Genomic DNA, 19,645 nt, shown 5'->3' with positions numbered 1-19,645 from the left:
ATGTACTGAGTAAGGTCGATATTCCCAGGGCTTTTGAGGAAGGCATTTGAGTTGCAGTCATTACGGTCCTCGAGGTGAAAGTCCATATCTCCACAGAGGATGAAACTGCTGAAGTCGATGATGATCTCGGATCTAGATTAATTCCAATTTACAGTCTTTGTGTTACACAGACCTATATCTCTATTGTGCCAAAGTCAAGGGAAGCTTTTTCTCATCTTTCTTCTGCATTTTACCTTGGGGCTGCTGGTTTCTGGTAATTCACCTTGTTTTTAACCTACAACGACATAATAAAAAACCTTAATCCTTTCAGCTACAACCAATGTGAACCAATGCTCCAACTTCCCAGCTAATACCATTCCACCAACGACGATAAATTGTGTTTTATCTCGGTTCATCTGAATATATTTAGTAGTCAACAACAAAAATTCTCCTGGGCACTCAGAGATAGAATTGAGGTCTTGGTTTCAATATTTCTTTTATTTTTCTTCAAGTTATATGCACCCTTTTGTCAACACGTGTTACGGCTCAGGCTGTTCTTCTTACAGCAAACTTCATCAGGACTCAATATCTACAATAAAGTCATAGTCCAATTAAGGAGGAGTATTTGTGTTCAAAAGAATATCCCATAACCTGGGTCAGGTGATCCTAGGCATGCCATGAGATTTTTAGGGAATGAATGGCGTGGTTACACTGGTTAGTGCGTGGTGAGATGAAGATTGGGGCGCCCTCGTGTCAAAGTTGAAAAATTGGACAAACAGTGTCTTTTGTATTGTGATAGGTCCCTTAATATCAAGTGTCCTAGTTATCGAAGTGCTGTTATGGGCTAGATATGGATGCGTTAAGTACTCAGACTCTGTTCCTGAGTGACACAGGTGAAACATAGCAAATAGATTCTGGATAGGCACACAAGCTACAATATATTCATATTTAATACCTAACCACCTGATGGACAATTGCTGTGACATAACTTGAAGAAAAATAAAAGAACTATTGAAACCAGCAGAATGGCTATACAGTGTGAGACATAGTTCAAATGTTTAGCTGATGTTCACAATGTAGGCTACAGGTTAACAACTCAATGTTATTTGAGACCTCAGCTCGTGCAGCTAAACATAATACATGTTTTTGGCTTTGTATCTCTCCCCAAGAGGGTATCAGCATCTTCTATATATTTTAGTTGCTCCTTTTTTTACCTCTTGGTACAATTCCTATTCATCGTTGTAGCTCTGGTTGAACATTTGCCTTTTGTGTCTATTACTATGTTGCGCTGTGTCTGATTTCTAACTTGTTCCAGCTCATACCTTGACCGCTTAGCCTTGCTACTTCAAGTGTCATTTACTCAAAGGAAGCAAGCTGGTTATTCAGTTGAAGTGCTGTAGCATTGGTGTCCCTGCTGACCTCTGTGCCTGCCGGTAATACTGCCCCATCACCACTGACTGATCACAGTACCCCAAGAAAAGGCATCTCCAGGCCCTGTATCCGACGGCTCCTGCCTGAGAGTACCCGGGTGGAGTGTCCAGGAGAGTGTTTTCAGCTGTTCTGTGTCAGCACTTCCTCCTGTGAGAACTGATGCGCCATATGATATATTTCCATCTTTGGAAGTCTCAGTCCCCTTGAAGTAGCGGCTTGGAGTTTGGACATGGCCAGTCCTGGGGTCTCACCTTGCCACAAGTATGTTTTAATGGCTGCGTCTATTAGGCATAGTTCTGATGCCGGGACCAGTATAGGCATCATTCTGAAAATGTAGTTAAACCTCAGGCTGCCACCATGTTCACAGTTTAGCCTCGTCCCCCAGAGCGAGAATTACTACTTGCTCCATTTAGTGAACTCTCTGTGCATTTGATCAATCAGTGCAGCCATATTATCTTTGATCATCATTGGAAAATCGGTAGAAATCAATATTCATGATATTTAATTTTGGTGGGGATTTACTGACATGGATGTGCACGGAGGGCTTCCCTTGTGGTATAGATCCTCAAGGGTAAGACCACTTTTGGTCCAGTTCATTTTGTACCTGGTAAATGCTGTAAACTCTGATATGGTGGACATCCGCGCTGGCAGTTGTCCACATACAGCTTAATTTCTAGGCTGCCGGCTATGATTTCAGTTCCCCAAAGGTCTTCAGAGCAGCTTATGGTGAATGTGAGGGGCTCTAGGACGATCAGGAAGAGTATGGGTGAAAGAGGACATCTCAGACTCGTGCTTTGACCAATGGGTGAAAGAGGACATCCCAGCCTCGTGCTTTGTCCAATGGGTGAAAGAGGACATCCCAGCCTCGTGCTTTGACCAATGGGTGAAAGAGGACATCCCAGCCTTGTGCTTTGTCCAATGGGTGAAAGAGGACATCCCAGCCTCGTGCTTTGACCAATGGGTGAAAGAGGACATCCCAGCCTCGTGCTTTGTCCAATGGGTGAAAGAGGACATCCCAGCCTCATGCTTTGTCCAATGGGTGAAAGAGGATATCCCAGCCTCGTGCTTTGTCCAATGGGTGAAAGAGGACATCCCAGCCTCGTGCTTTGACCAATGGGTGAAAGAGGACATCCCAGCCTTGTGCTTTGTCCAATGGGTGAAAGAGGACATCCCAGTCTCGTGCTTTGACCAATGGGTGAAAGAGGACATCCCAGCCTTGTGCTTTGTCCAATGGGTGAAAGAGGACATCCCAGCCTCGTGCTTTGTCCAATGGGTGAAAGAGGACATCCCAGCCTCGTGCTTTGACCAATGGGTGAAAGAGGACATCCCAGACTCATGCTTTGACCAATGGGTTTCTTTCCCTCCCTTTCCCTTTTGCTCTTCTCCACTTCTATTTTTTCCTGGCATCTATTTGTTCTCATCCATGTGAGCACTTCACATTATCTGTTGTATGCATGCTCAGAGTTTAGATTTTCCTAAGTGTAGGGTCAAAGTCTTAAGTATTATGCGTTACATCCCTAGCTTTATCAGCATCAGCATTTTAAAAAAAAATAGTGTTTATTAATTATTCCTTTAACATTCATGGCCTGTTAGGCAGTGGAAGATATACATATTTTGCCACAACTGCTTAGACAGCATTACATTTCCCACATCTGTTACAAATATGAAGCTGTTGTCAGTTCTGTAGCATTCTATTGTACCACTATTAAACAAAGCGAACTTTACAAACTTGAGTTTGAACTTGCTTACAGTCATGAAGTGCCATGTGGGTTTGTTGAATGGGCTTATGGGGCAGGTTATCTCTACGTATTCAGAGTGTTAAGGTTTGTTGGGTAGTGGGCTCTGTCTCTGAGTCATTGATATTTATGCGTGGGAGGGATTAGTTGACGGTGTAGTCATTTCGGTGAACGGGTATATCAAGACTGCTTCTCGCCCTGTTTTGGAGGAGGGAGAGGCGTGAGGGTGAAGCAGGGGAAGATGTAAAGTGCCGAACCAGGTCAGTCCCGGTTAGGGGGCGGCTGGGGAAGAGATATCGGCCGATTTGAGGAGTAGAATTATTCTTGTGTGGGGTTGGTGCTGTTTGTCGTGGTGAAGTTTTGATTCTACGTATGTTAAATACTTTTGCCAGCCTGGAGAGTTAGTACTTGTGAGGTTCTTTTGTGTGTCGTCTTGCAGCCGCATGTGTTCTGCAATCAGTGCCCTATTGAGGTCTACAATGCATATGTGCGTGTGTTGCTGTTAATTTGATTTCCATGACATGGCTAACCTGTGTTTGGTTAGGCCAAGTGCCAGGTCCAAGAACCTATTGATGTTTTACCCTCTAGTGTTTTGCTTGGTTATGCTCAATAGGAAGTGTGGTCCTAGCACTAGAACTAAGGTCTCTGGGCCTCCGAAAGGATGGTTGCTATCTCATTCCAATATGATTTTATTTGTGGAAAATCCCAAACCATATGAATAAACTTGGATTCAGGATTGTGGCAGAAGGGGCAGATGTCAAGGGAGCCCTCGTACATTCGAGCTAGTCTGTGTGGGGTTAGGTATGTATGATGAAGGCAACTAAATTGTGTTACAATTGCACGGTACCAGTATTCACTAAGCAGTGCCATGAGGGTTCTGGTGACGGGTAAAAGAGATGTATACCATAGTAATTGCCCTCCTGCCCGTTCCATGTGTTAGTAGAGTTCGAAGTGTGTTGGAGGTTTTAGGTTTGTCGTTGCTTGGCACCCCATGTCCTAAATAACTGGTGTGTGAACCATGCATTATAGTAGCAACTATCCAGGAGAGATTCCATAGTCATCCACAAGTGTTGTAAATTCACAGAGAGTGGATTTAACTAATAAGTTGCCCCAAGTCGTTAGGCCAGCGGAGGACCACTCCGCCATCTCCCGGCGTAACGTCCCCACTTTTGAAGCTGGAATTATCCCACGAGAGGCAAATCTCGGGCGTAAGGTGGAGGTGAATGTCTAATCCATACATACTGGATCCAGCAGCTACGAGCCGTGAACATTATTATATTTTCTGGGTTCTTCGGGATCACGGCATCAGAAACATTCAGCCATTCTAGAATCGTTGCTTAATAATGGTGGGATGCCCAGTGTCCGAATCCCCCCCTCTGTGATTGGAGCATAGAGTTTCATGAGGGCAACCCAAACTCTGGATTTATGCCATATTAGGGATATTAGGAGTGATTTCCCAAAATAATTTGCTCGGCAATGGGAATGGGAGAGCCGCAAAAATAATACAACAGCCTCGGGAATAGTAGCATTTTAGGTATGGCTATACGTCCAATTGGGGAGTGTGGTAGTTTCTCTCCTTAGAGATTGCCCTTCCCAGGGTGCCATCTATTATATCCGCTTGCAAGTGGTATATTTGCATCCCTAGGTATTTAAAGGAGTCGTATATCCAAGTGAGGGGGGCCTGTGGTAAGGCCGTCCTTTGTTCTGGTGATCGGGGGTAATCAGGAATAGGAGAGATTTTCCCCAGTTTACTTTGAGTCCGGAGACACGCTCAAAGCGTTCTAGCAGTTCCGTCAGGTCAGCTAATACTGTCCGTTGTCCTCGGAGATAGATCAGAGAGTCGTCTGCATAAAGAAAGATGATATGCCGTTGGTTGTCTACCTTGATACCCCAGTACACTTCTCGTTTACGTATCGTGCATGCTAAGGGCTCCATCACCAGGGCACAAATAATAGTTATTTGGGGATACCCCTGTCTTGTGCTCCATTCATTATTAAATGACTGAGATAAATCGACCTGTCTTGACCCTTGATTGTGCTGCATTGTATATAATCTGATCCATTTAAAAAACGAAGGGCAAATACCCCCAGTTACTTCGCTCTAAAGCTAGAGCGATCAGGATGATGCAGACAACTGCGAAGTGCGAGCTCACTACTACTGAAACCACAATCCTTCCATCAAAAGAGATCTGGTCGCAGAGCATTCTCAGGGATTGCGCCGAAGATTTGGAACTCCCTACCTCCAGTGGTACGTGGAATCTCCTCCTTTACCTCCTTCAAAAAAGAAGTAAAAATGCTTCTAATGAACAATTTCACATCCTAAGACTTTAATTCAAATGTGACCTCCAGTCACCTGTGCGATTCATATATTATTGCCTACATCTTTTGTATTGATGGTGAATACTGAATGTATGTTTACTACTCCAACCACCTAATTTTTAATAACTGTGTATTGTGAAGAGTTGTGATTCCCTCGTGGATCATTCTCTGCTGACTACTAGTCACCTATGCTATCCATATACTAAAATCTACCTCTTTTGTACTTAATGGCGAATACCAAATGTATGTTTACCACTTCAACCGCCTACTGTTTAATAAATGTGTTTTGTGAAACGTTCTGATTCCCTCGTGGATCATTCTCTGCTGACTACTAGTCACCTATGCTATCCATACACTACTATCTATCTCTTTTGTACTGAATGGCGAATACCGAATGTATCTTTACTACCTCAACCATGGATCACTGACATAATATCGAGGGGCATAATATCGACTTGCAAAAATATCGATGACAAAATATAGACAGACATAATATCGAGTTTGTATCTACAAACAGGTAAGTACTAAAATATCAAATACAAAATATTGTTTACAAAAATATAGATATTAATAATATCGACTTAATATTAAAAATTATTTAATAAAATATACTTAAAAAGACTTAAATTACCGTATAATGAATAAATATTTCATTTAAGTTATAATTTTTTTTTACAATAATATTTGTTAAAACATATATATATATAACATAATATGTTAAATATTATTCAATATTATTAAACGTTGGATAGCGTAGGGTTAAAAATTACTATTCCCACTCCAGAGAGTGCAACAGTAGGGAAAGCGTTGGATAGCCTAGGGGTAAAAATTACTATTCCCACTCCAGAGAGTGCAACAGTAGGAAAAGCGTTGGATAGCGTAGTGGTAAAAATTACTATTCCCACTCCAGAGAGTGCAACAGTAGGGAAAGCGTTGGATAGCGTGGGGGTAAAAATTACTATTCCCACTCCAGAGAGTGCAACAGTAGGGAAAGCGTTGGATAGCGTAGGGGTAAAAATTACTATTCCCATCCCAGAGAGTGCAACAGTAGGGAAAGCGTTGGATAGCGTAGGGGTAAAAATTACTATTCCCACTCCAGAGAGTGCAACAGTAGGGAAAGTGTTGGATAGCGTAGGGGTAAAAATTACTATTCCCACTCCAGAGAGTGCAACAGTAGGGAAAGCGTTGGATAACATAGGGGTAAAAATTACAATTCCCACTCCAGAGAGTGCAACAGTAGGGAAAGCGTTGGATAGCGTAGGGGTAAAAATTACTATTCCCACTCCAGAGAGTGCAACAGTAGGGAAAGCGTTGGATAGCGTGGGGGTAAAAATTACTATTCCCACTCCAGAGAGTGCAACAGTAGGGAAAGCGTTGGATAGCGTAGGGGTAAAAATTACTATTCCCATCCCAGAGAGTGCAACAGTAGGGAAAGCGTTGGATAGCGTAGGGGTAAAAATTACTATTCCCACTCCAGAGAGTGCAACAGTAGGGAAAGTGTTGGATAGCGTAGGGGTAAAAATTACTATTCCCACTCCAGAGAGTGCAACAGTAGGGAAAGCGTTGGATAACATAGGGGTAAAAATTACAATTCCCACTCCAGAGAGTGCAACAGTAGGGAAAGCGTTGGATAGCGTAGGGGTAAAAATTACTATTCCCACTCCAGAGAGTGCAACAGTAGGGAATACTGTAGGGGTAATAGGGGTGTAGGGGTGGATAGCGTAGGGGTAAAAATTACTATTCCAATGTGGGAGCGCAGGTTTGATAAACAGGCGTGGCGGCTGCAGTAACGGTTTAACAGAAAGAGGTTTATTGATAATTGGGTGAGAAGGAATGGAAGTTAAGGATCGTTTGGGCAAACGTTTGTCTTCTTCTGATGAGTCCTGGGATGAGCCGGAGGGACTAGAAGTGGGCAGTGGTGGTTTCTTGTTGCCTGGTTCCTCGGGACCGGGATGTTCACCCCGGAGGCTCATAGGAGGATAAAACAAACAAAAAAGGGCTTGTCAGAATGGAGTTCGAGTAAATGAACAGAACAATGTTATCCGTCACCACATTGTCGTGACCTTCGGTTAGAGCAAGATTTTCTTGTGTAGATATCTTTCTATATATTTCACCGAGGTTCCTAAAGTTACATCTCTCGTGTCAGGATTGTGCCCATCACCATATATGCTTAAGTTGGGTAATGCCCAGGAGGTTTATAGAGGTAACACACAGGTACTGAATCAATAACGGGTCTCATACAACACCCTCATGCAAAGTGTCCCCGTGTTTTCCTGCCGCCCTCTACCCTCCTTGTAACCCCAAGCCGGTTCTACTCACCGACCCCGCCGTAACTCTTCTCCTGAGTTACGGCCGCTCCTCAGCCACCTCCGGACACCACCAGTCTTCCGACCAGCTTTCCTCGCCGTCAGGTCCCGCGTCTTCTCTCTGTGTCTCGGGTCCCGCGTCTTCTCAATGTGCCTCAGGTCCGGCGTCTTCTCTCTGTGCCTCGGGTCCCGCGTCTTCTCTCTGTGTCTCGGGTCCCGCGTCTTCTCTCTGTGCCTCGGGTCCCGCGTCTTCTCTCTGTGCCTCGGGTCCCGCATCTTGTCTCTGTGTCTCGGGTCCCGCGTCTTCTCTCTGTCGGCGTCTTCCTCCTTCCACCTCGTACGTACCCCCTGACCTTGGCTCCGTGCTTTTTACTGGCGGCCACAGCTTGCTTCCGGGTCGTCATTGCCGTTCTCGTCCTGCGGAGATATATCAGACGAAAAAGGTAATCGAGAACGGTGAGGCGGGAAACTTCTCTAGGTAAGAGGGGGCCCGTTCTCACATCCCCTTTCCCTTGCTGTCCTTCTTCTAAGGGTGCTACTCTGAGGGTACCTAGACAGGAAATCGGCATTCCCCTGATCCTTTCCTTTCCTATGTTTGGTATGAAACCTATAAGGTTGAAGTGACAAGAACCACCTAAGGACTCTCTCATTGTGGCCTTTATTCCTTGCTAACCATTCCAATGGAGCATGGTCAGTAAAAAGAGTGAATTCTCTCCCTTCAAGATAATATCGTAGGGTTTCTATGGCCCATTTGATGGCAAGAGCCTCTTTCTCAATAGTAGCATAGTTCTTTTCTCGAGGAAAAAAAATTGCGACTAATATATAAGAAAGTTTTCTCTCCTTGTTCTGTTTCTTGGGATAACACCGCCCCTAAACCCAAGTCTGAGGCGTCAGTCGGCAAAATGAAAGGACGTGAATAGTCAGGACTGATGAGGACGGATTCCGAAGTAAGGGATTGTTTTAAGGAATCAAAAGACTGTACTACTTCCGTAGGAGGAGAGCGTAGTATGTCCTCGGTGCGTATGTGTTTTTGCAAAAGGTCAGTCAGGGGCGCTGCTATTTGTGAAAATCTGGGAATAAATCTCCGATAGTAACCCAATAATCCCAGGAATGCTCTGTAATCTTTCTTGGTTCTGGGAAAAGGTATCTGGGAAATGGCAGACAATTTAGTTGTTTGCGGTCTAATGACTCCTTCACCTAATAGATATCCTAGATATCGAACTGTTTGTGCTGCCAGATGACTTTTAGCAGGATTGATTCGTAAACCATGGGTGCCTAGGGTTCTCACTACCTGAAAAAGATGTTCCAAGTGTTGGTCTCAGGTATCGCTGTATATCACTATATCATCTATATAGTCTCCTGCATACTCTTCATGGGGTCTAAGTATCGCATTCATGGCTCTTTGGAATGTTGCAGGCCCTCCGTGGAGACCAAAGGGCAACATTTTGAACTGATATAATCCGTCTGGTGTAGAGAAAGCCGTCTTCTCTCTGTCTTCTTTCTTCAGAGGAATTTGCCAGTATCCTTTGCATAAGTCTAGTGTGCTAATGTATTTGGCCCTGCCTATCCTTTCTACCATCTCATCTACTCTTGGGAGTGGATAGTTGTCAAATTCGGAGATCTTATTTACCTCTCTGAAATCAATACAGAATCTCACCGATCCATCAGGTTTCGGTACTAATACAATGGGCGAATTCCATTCGCTTTTGGATGGTTCTATGATATCCATGAGTAACATCTTCTGTATCTCCTCCCTTATCACCTGACGGCGGGATTCCGGTATACGATATGGTCGTAACCTTACTCGGGCACCTGGTGGGGTCCTTATTGAGTGTTCAATAAGGTTGGTTTTCCCTGGAGACGTAGAGAAAACGGGGGATAAAGGATGCAATACTCTTGTCAAAGTGTCCTCTAAGGCATCAGGCAGGTCAGGGTCAACACACTGTAGAAACAGCGGTGGTTGGGGTTCAGCAATGTTGACTACCAAGGGAGCAGGACCTTCCCATTTCTTCAGTAAGTTCACATGATATATCTGAGTTATCCCTTTCTGGGTATCGGTCTTGATGCAGCGCAGCAACTAAAATTCTTTATAAATGATGTCACAATCCACTATCACACTTACCAATCAATACCAGGCCCATAAAAACATAGAGAATGAGGTGAATAGATCATTATGTTGTATGACTTTAAGCAATAAACTATCTACAATAAACAAGACCAGCTTGTCATTTTGAAAAGTTTATTTTTAAAATTCATAATTGAAAAATCTTTATTAACTCTCTTTATTAAAATCAAGCATTTAGTTTTATTAATTCAAGTTGCATAATCATTGGCACAATGTAAGCTGTCAAGTTAGAATTTATCAAAATAATGAACTTAAGAAAACATAAACATATTCTCTAAGTTAGTTTTCTAACCTGAAAGGGAAACAAATAATAAACAGTTGGATGCTTACAGCTTACAATCAATCCCAAGGCAATCCGACAGCGCTTCGCCCCTCTGGAAAAGACAGCCCCAAACCCTTCAAGAGAGCCAATTTTATATCATTTTTGCTCTCAAATCTAACTAAATGTTATTATTTTAGAAAAGTTCAGCACTGTGATTGGTTGTTGGCTGTCAGGCCACCTCAGCTACCAGTCCAGAGAATAAACGCGTCACCATGCCATTGTCCATTGACATAGAGTGACATCAGCTTCCGAATTTTGCAACATAAAAGTTGCCAATCCGACTTCCACCGAAAGCTCAGCAGAAATATGCCTGTCACTTCCTCGGCCTTGTAAAAGAACATCCAGAGCAGTCCATGAAAACAAGCTCCATTGTTAGAGCCTCTTTTTTTTTTAAAGTCAGAGCCACAAGAAGTAAGTTCAATAAACTGTTGCATGGAAAGATTCCAAACATGTACACTTGGCTCCAGCTTCTGCTCAGTTCAGGCCGACCAACTTTTCTCCAAAAGCAAAGACTAGGCCTCATCTCACTCTTGAGCTAATATTTAAACAAACACAAAAAGAGTGATTAATTCAGGTAAAGCAAACCCTTCTGTACCACCCAGTCCCTTGCTAATTATTAATTAACCCACTAATAAAAAGACATTTAGCAAAAGCAAACATTGAAAGCAGCACATAAAATATCTACCATTCTTCATGCAATCCAGCTTTATGTTTCTGAAAGAATAAAAAGATAATTAAATGATACACAGACAGACAAACACAACATAGGACATACATGTAAGCACATATAAAAAGCACATGCCATGAATGATCAGCTGCATATTAATAGTGACAAAGACAATAGGACAGACATAACAAACAGGACAATATTAATAATGTGTTACAAAAACAGACTTGCAAATGCAACAACAGCACATGTAATTAGTTTCCCGCGTGTATATGTGTGGTGCAAACTTAATCTAGGTTGTGTTAATTAAACAAATCATGCAACAGCTCATTAATTGCTTTAGTTCATGTTATGGGGAATTGAATCCACAAGTCAGAATAAAATATTTTCTGAAGCCCGCTTCATCAACTCCCTCATCTGGTGATTTTAAAATCACCAAACAACACCCAAAAAAAATTTAGAAGATTTTTACCCATTTTGGAGACAACACACACTGAATTCACTCGATATTAGTTTCCCTAAACCCCTGTTTCAGCTGTCTGATTATCTCTATCAAACTGAACTCTTCGCATTTCTTCTAATTCATATTCCTTTTCTTGTTCCTTTCTGAGTTTATAAATCCTTCTCTTTTCATTCTGATGCTTCCTCCTCTTATGGATCAAACAACTAATTTTTAGCAGCATTATCACTATATTAATGACAATTACTGGATAGAGCACTTTGCCTAATATTGATCTGCCAAGTTCTGAAAACCAATCTTTAATAACCTCCATTCTCTTCCCAATTTTCTCAGTAAAAGTCTCTTCCTCCATGGGTTCTATTTCTTCATGGAAATGTGTAATATTCTTAACAAGTAACTCTATATCCCGACTTTTGTCAGGTATATAAGTACAGCAATGTTGGACATGCAAGACCCCACAGACTCCACCCTCTTTTGCAAGCAGAATGTCTAGAGCAAGACGATTCTGCATAACCATACTTCTGGTAGCAACAAGTTCTGTGCTAACCAATTGAAAACCACTTGCAGTATCAGTTGACAACCTATCTACAATTGTGGAAACTTTTCTAATTTTAATTGAGTTCATTGTAATCCCCACCATAGGAATAACAGCACCAAAGATGTCTCCCAGGATTTATGTAAAACTTTCTCTTTTGTACCTATTCTGATTCAAGTGTTCACCAAATTCAAAAGTACCCTTTTCATTTCTGTCAACATGAAATATTTTTGGAAAGACCAGGCCAAGATAACATGTCCCGTACCAGTGGTCCGGAAGGCTAAAATATGCTTTATTACCACAAATAAAATAAATTCCAGGGAAAATTGGATCCTTTCCACCTTTGAATCCCCATCCCCCTTCAATACGATAAGTATCTTCACATTGACTAGCACCCACAAAAAGATTATCATATAAAGTATTATCTCTTCTGATACAAAATTTACCACTAACTGGTTCATCTATGTGTATTGCTGCATTAGTATTAACACCATTTAATTTAGCATCTTCTAACTGCCAGTATTTGGATTTAGCATGTTTTAGCTTTTCATTTCTTTTGTAAACAGCCCTTCTCTCCTCAACCATGTTAAGGAAAGTCTTTTCTTCAGCTCTCATTTTGCATGTTAAATTATTTCTATAGGCATATTCATAGTTTAGTTCATTAGTAACTAAAAAGAATTCCCTCATCTGCTTCGCATGCCTTACTTTCTTTAAGCTATTTACAATTTTGAGATTTGCAAAAACCTCATCAAAGTCTGAGTAATAATACTCCAGACGACCAGTTTGATAAAACAGGCTAGCAATCACACTACAGGTAATGCCATAAGTGAGAGGTAACATATTTTAAGTCACCCCCTCAGAAACAGAAGCAGGTAATTTTACGCACACATAACAATCTTTGACATTCATTACTTTGACATATTCAGATAAAAGCCTTGAAAATGAATTGGTTGAGAAATCACCAATAGATCTATCTTGATGAGACTCTGGATCATGATTAATAACTCTACTGGACTTGCCAGCATGCTTCTCATGATTAGACTCTACTTTACTAGTTATATTAGTCTTGGATTTTTGCTTATTAACATCAAAAGGATAGACCACAGCTAAAATTAACCAAAGTAAAATTAATAATATCACACAAATTGAAGTCATTTTGCAACATTTTTAAAAAATTGAACACCTAGAAGTATCTGGTCTAGGCATTTCTAAAAACAAAAATTTTAAATTCAAAAGAATGTAAGTAACTAACTAACAAAATTATATCCCCCTTTTAAAAAATTTTTTTTAAAAAGATTTTAACCCTAAACAGTTTTTCTTCGACCTTGTGTCACAAAATATGTCTTCTTCAACTAAACAGAATTTCTTCGACCTAAAGTCACCTAACAAGTTTTCTTCAGCCTTATGCCAGGAAACAAAAAGTTACCTAACACATATTTTCTTCAGCCTTATGCCAGGAAATAAATCCTCAACTAATTTCTAACAATTTTAATCTCTGTCACTTTATAAAAATTCCTGACCACTGCTTTCCACTTCAACAATTGGTGGAATTACAATATAGGTCCACTCTGGAGATTTATATTGTTGATTTGGCCTAATTACTCTTTTTGTCTTACGAGTGATAACCTCTATTTTCTTGTTTTCGCCCTCGTTTTTCTTTTCAAGTTCACTTCCTTGACTAGAAATTTTATTAATCTGTTCTTTTGATTTCTTCACTAGTTTGAATTTTAAATTATCTTCAGGCCAAATGTCTCCTTTTCTCAAGACTTTTTTCTTTGGCACACATTCGTTACATTCAGATTTCCAAGCTCTTTTTCTGTATTTTCTTATTTCAGATTCTTCATCACTTTCAGTGTCTGTATCAGAGTCTTCAAATCTGTACCTAGGAACTTCTTTACTCGGCAGCTTCACTCCGTTTGAAACAATACCTTTACTGGTACTTGGTAATTCTTCTTCTTCTTCAGGAATCACCTTCAACTTCCCAGCTTCAAGCTTTTTGTTTACAGAGTTACTACGCCTTTCAATAGTATGGCTCAGATTTTCATCTCGCTCAGGATTTTCTGCTTCTTCTGAATCTCTCTTTTCTCTCAGAGACTCTTCTTCAAGCAAATCATCATCATCAACACCTCGATTTCCAGTTTTCAGATCTTCTTTATTCAAGTTCTGACTTTCATCTAGATTCTCTTGATGTTGATTTTCTTGTTGATCACCAGAATCAGAATCAGGATCTTCTGGGTCTCTTTCTGAATCTGAATCAGCTGTTGTATCACTTTCTTCATCAGAATTTTCAGGAGGTGGCACACGAATTGTATGGCTTGGATGAATCCACCTTTTCAGTCCTCTGCACTTTATTGCATTTGTTGTTATCAGAACCACTTGACGTGGCTTCTGCCACCTTGGTGATAAACAGTTCCTTCTTCGGTGAACCTTTGTCCTCACCCAGTCACCGGGTTGCAAATCATGAGCTTGTACTTTTTCTTTTGAAATAATGTCAGTTCCCACCTGATGAAATACAGAATGCACTACATCAGATAGATTTTGGCAATATTCAAAAATTGCGCTATCATTAATACTCAATTATTTGCTAACTGGAACAAATGCTTGCCTCATCACTCTGCCCATCACAATATCATGTGGGCTAAGACCTGTCTTTTTATCTGGGATGCTTCTCATTGACATTAGAACAAGTGGAAGTGCATCTGTCCACTTTATTCCTGTAGCATCACACATTTTTGAAAGCCTATTTTTGATTGTACCATTAATCTGTTCAACAACACCTGATGCCTGTGGTCTGTAAGCACAATGCATTTTTTGTTCGGTGTCTAAAGCTTCACAAACCAATTTCATCAAACTGTTCTCAAAATGAGTTCCACGATCATTTTCAATAGTGACTGGAAATCCATACCTAGGTATGATTTCCCTAAGAAGTAATTTTGCTACAGTAACAGCATTAGCATGACAAGTTGGGAAAGCTTCCACCCATCTTGAAAACAGACAAACAAATACCAGAACATATTGTAGACCATTATGCCTTGGCATTTAAATAAAATCCATTTGTAATCTGGTAAAAGGACCACCCTCCCGTCCAATGGTTCCCATGCTTACAACAACTTTTTTGTTGGGATTCATCTGTTGGCAGGTCAAACATCTTTGACAAAGTGACTCTGCAATTGTTCTGAATTTTACATTGTACCATGTTTCTCTAAATAATCTAATCATGGACCCTTTACCTACATGTCCTGGACCATGACACAATCGTGCCATATCAGCAATCATGCTGTCTGGCATTACAACTCTTCCATCCTTATGTACCCAAATTACATCTTCCTCTCTTGGTCTGCAATCACCTTTAAGCCATGTGTTTTTCTCTTCCTCACTTGCCTCATCTTGTAAGTCTTTTACTTTCTGCCATGTCTCAACTACAGAAATTAGCATGAGAGAATTCATTGTGTGACTTTCGTCTTTTTCCCGATTGATTGCGTAATTGTTTCTGGCACAATATTTTGCCATCTCATCCGCGAAAGCATTTCCTTTGGTGATGTAATCATCACCTTTTTTATGAGCTGAACACTTCACTACTGCTATTTGTTCTGGTAACTGAATGCCATCAATCAATCTTTTAATCAATTTTGCATTTCTAATCGGTGTTCCTGCAGAAGTTAAATAACCTCTATTGGACCACAGTTGTCCATAATCATGAACAACACCATAACCATACTGACTATCAGTCACTATGGTTACTCTTTTGCCAACTGCATTTTCACAGGCTCGAATTAAACCAATTAATTCTGCAATTTGAGCGGAACGAATTCCATCCAAAGGTGAACCTTCAACAACATCTGAGACTGTGCACACTGAGTATGCTGCTCTCAGAATCCCTTCATCATTTCTCAAACAAGATCCATCAACGAAATATATTATGTCTGATTCAGGTAATGGAACATCTTTTATGTCCTGTCTTGGTTTTGTGCAGTAATCTACAATATCCAGGCATTCATGATCAATGTCATCCTCATACTTACCTCAGTAATAACTCCATCAGGTAATAATGTGGAAGGGTTCAAGTTCACACACCTTACAACTGACACATTGTCTGAACCCAAAATTGTTTTTTCATATTTTGTCAGTCTGCTGCTTGTTAAATGTTGAGTTCTACTTCTGGTAAGGAGAATCTCAACTGAAAGAGGTACATATACCTTTACAGGAAAACCCATAATGATACCCTCACTTTGCTCAAGACTTACACTTGTTGCGGCCACTGCTTTTAAGCAACCTGGCAAAGCTTTTGCAACAGGATCCAAAACAGCTGAAAAATATGCAATTGGTTTTCTCAAGTTTCCATGCCTCTGTATAAGGACTAACAATGCACAACCTTCTCTTTCACTGCAGTATAGTTCAAATTCCTTCTCATAATCTGGCATTCCCAGAGCTGGAGCTTCACATAAGCTCTTTTTTAACTGCTCAAAAGCTTCCAGCTCAATTTTTGACAATTTGATTGGATCTTTTATAACTGCCTTTGTTAATCTCTGAAGTGGTTTTGCAATGACTGAAAACCCACTAATCCATTGTCGACAGTAACCAACCATTCCTAGAAACATTCTCACCTGTCTCTGTGTTGTCGGTGGTTGTATGATTAATTCAAGTTGCATAATCATTGGCACAATGTAAGCTGTCAAGTTAGAATTGATCAAAATAATGAACTTAAGAAAACATAAACATATTCTCTAAGTTAGTTTTCTAACCTGAAAGGGAAACAAATAATAAACAGTTGGATGCTTACAGCTTACAATCAATCCCAAGGCAATCCGACAGCGCTTCGCCCCTCTGGAAAAGACAGCCCCAAACCCTTCAAGAGAGCCAATTTTATATCATTTTTGCTCTCAAATCTAACTAAATGTTATTATTTTAGAAAAGTTCAGCACTGTGATTGGTTGTTGGCTGTCAGGCCACCTCAGCTACCAGTCCAGAGACGCGTCACCATGCCATTGTCCATTGACATAGAGTGACATCAGCTTCCGAATTTTGCAACATAAAAGTTGCCAATCCGACTTCCACCGAAAGCTCAGCAGAAATATGCCTGTCACTTCCTCTGCCTTGTAAAAGAAGATCCAGAGCAGTCCATGAAAACAAGCTCCATTGTTAGAGCCTCTTTTTTTTTTTAAAAGTCAGAGCCACAAGAAGTAAGTTCAATAAACTGTTGCATGGAAAGATTCCAAACGTGTACACTTGGCTCCAGCTTCTGCTCAGTTCAGGCCGACCAACTTTTCTCCAAAAGCAAAGACTAGGCCTCATCTCACTCTTGAGCTAATATTTAAACAAACACAAAAAGAGTGATTAATTCAGGTAAAGCAAACCCTTCTGTACCACCCAGTCCCTTGCTAATTATTAATTAACCCACTAATAAAAAGACATTTAGCAAAAGCAAACATTTAAAGCAGCACATAAAATATCTACCATTCTTCATGCAATCCAGCTTTATGTTTCTGAAAGAATAAAAAGATAATTAAATGATACACAGACAGACAAACACAACATAGGACATACATGTAAGCACATATAAAAAGCACATGCCATGAATGATCAGCTGCATATTAATAGTGACAAAGACAATAGGACAGACATAACAAACAGGACAATATTAATAATGTGTTACAAAAACAGACTTGCAAATGCAACAAGAGCACATGTAATTAGTTTCCCGCATGTATATGTGTGGTGCAAACTTAATCTAGGTTGTGTTAATTAAACAAATCATGCAACAGCTCATTAATTGCTTTAGTTCATGTTATGGGGAATTGAATCCACAAGTCAGAATAAAATATTTTCTGAAGCCCGCTTCATCAGTCTCTATCTGATAAGTCACTGGGGTCACTTGTTGGAGCACTTTGTAGGGTCCCTGCCACTGGCCTAATAACTTTTGGTCTGGGGAAGCCATCATGAGCAATACGAGGTCTCCTACTTGGAAAGACCTAGGTTTGGTCCCTTTATCATATTGCTTCTTTTGTGCTATTTGAGCATTCTCTAGGTTGTTCCTCACTATATTCCTGAGTTGTCTCAAGTGGGTTTTCAAATTTGAGACATATTCGGGGAGCGATCTAGTGTCGTCCGGTTCTGTCTCCCAATGTTCCTGTGCCATGTCAAGCAAAGTACGAGGTTTATGCCCATATAACAATTCAAATGGGGAATAACCAGTGTTTTTCTGTTCTTTGCATCTGATAGCAAAAAGAGCCAGGGGAAGAAGATCTTCCCATTTCCGGCTTTTCAAATCCAACAATTTCTTAAGGGTGGTCTTAATGGTAGCTTTATATCTTTCCACCAGCACATCAGTTTGTGGGTGATAGGCTGAGGTCCTGATTTGTTTGACCCCTAGTTGAGTGCAAATCTCTTTCATAATTTTGGAAGTGAAGGGGGTACCTTGATCTGTCAAGATTTCTTTGGGAAATCCTACTCTAGAGAAAACTCTGATCATTGCTTTGGCAATATTGGTGGTATCTGGTCTGCGAAGGGGTATGGCCTCAGGAAACCTTGTGGCATAGTCAACTATGACCAGCACATATCTGCACCTACTTCTAGATGGTAATAGAGGTCCAATGATATCCATGCCCACCCGACAGAAAGGTTCGTCTATAATGGGGAGGGGAAGTAATGGGGCCCTGAGAGGTTGATAACGGCTGTGTTTTTGGCAAATCGGACATTCTCTACAATATCTCTTCACTTGGTGATAGATACCTGGCCAATAAAACTTTTCCAGTATGGTTTTTTCATTCTTATCAGCTCCAAAATGGCCTCCTAACAGATGGCTATGGGCGAGAAAGAGAACCTTCTCTCTGAATGGTTCGGGTACTAACAATTGGGCTTTCTGGGTGGGATTCCCTTTTCTATACATCAAACCATTGTTAGTAAAGAAATAAGGACCTACATGTTGTGGGTCCTCCTTATCAAGGGCATGCTGCCAGGCTTCCTGAAGGACCGGGTCCTCTCGCTGTGCGGCATGAAAATTTCTGTCTGACTCCCGGGGATTCTCTACAGCAATAACGGGTCCCACCAGGGATTCCCTTCCTTTTTCGGCCCTTCTCTGTCTTCTGCTTTTTCTGGGTTTAGATGCCGGCCATTCCTTATCTGGTTCTGTGGCGAATGGAGCTGTGTCTAACCACTCAGGTTCACCTTCCCCAGAGGACTCCTGCAACAACTGGGGTAGTTTTGCATAATCGTTTCCTAAAATAGCTTGTTCAGGTAATCTGGGTATGAGACCGACCTTCAGAGAGGTCCCTGTATCCTTGGGGTGTTGAACCAACACTCTAGCAGTGGGGTATGGTTTGGTGTCACCATGTACGCATTTGATAGCCACCATTCCCTCTATCGGCCCTACACGATTTCCCAGATCTTGGGGTCTCACTACACTGTGCCGACATCCAGTGTCTGCTAGAGCAGTAATGGGCTGTCCATTCATGGATACATTGCATCTGTAGGGGGGGTTATCCTTATCCTGAGGGGAACAAAAATAGTTACGGGCTACTCCGATTTCCTTGGGTTCCTCCTTTTGAGGACAGAATCTTGCTATATGCCCCATGGTCCCACATTGAAAACATTGTGGTCCGCTTAGTGGGGGTCGGACCATTGGGTTCCTTGGCAAAGGACCACTGGGTACAAAAGCAAGGGGTTCGGGTCTCTTATTCATAGGGGGTCTCGGAGGTCTTTGGGTTGTATGGCCTCCCATCTTTCCCGTACTTTCTTCTCTTCCTTTTTGAAAGTCTTGTGCCCGGTTG

The sequence above is a fragment of the Lissotriton helveticus genome, chromosome 1_2 (genome assembly GCF_964261635.1).
Source record: "Lissotriton helveticus chromosome 1_2, aLisHel1.1, whole genome shotgun sequence".
In the NCBI taxonomy this organism is placed as follows: domain Eukaryota; kingdom Metazoa; phylum Chordata; class Amphibia; order Caudata; family Salamandridae; genus Lissotriton; species Lissotriton helveticus.
This window is presented reverse-complemented; position numbering follows the sequence as displayed.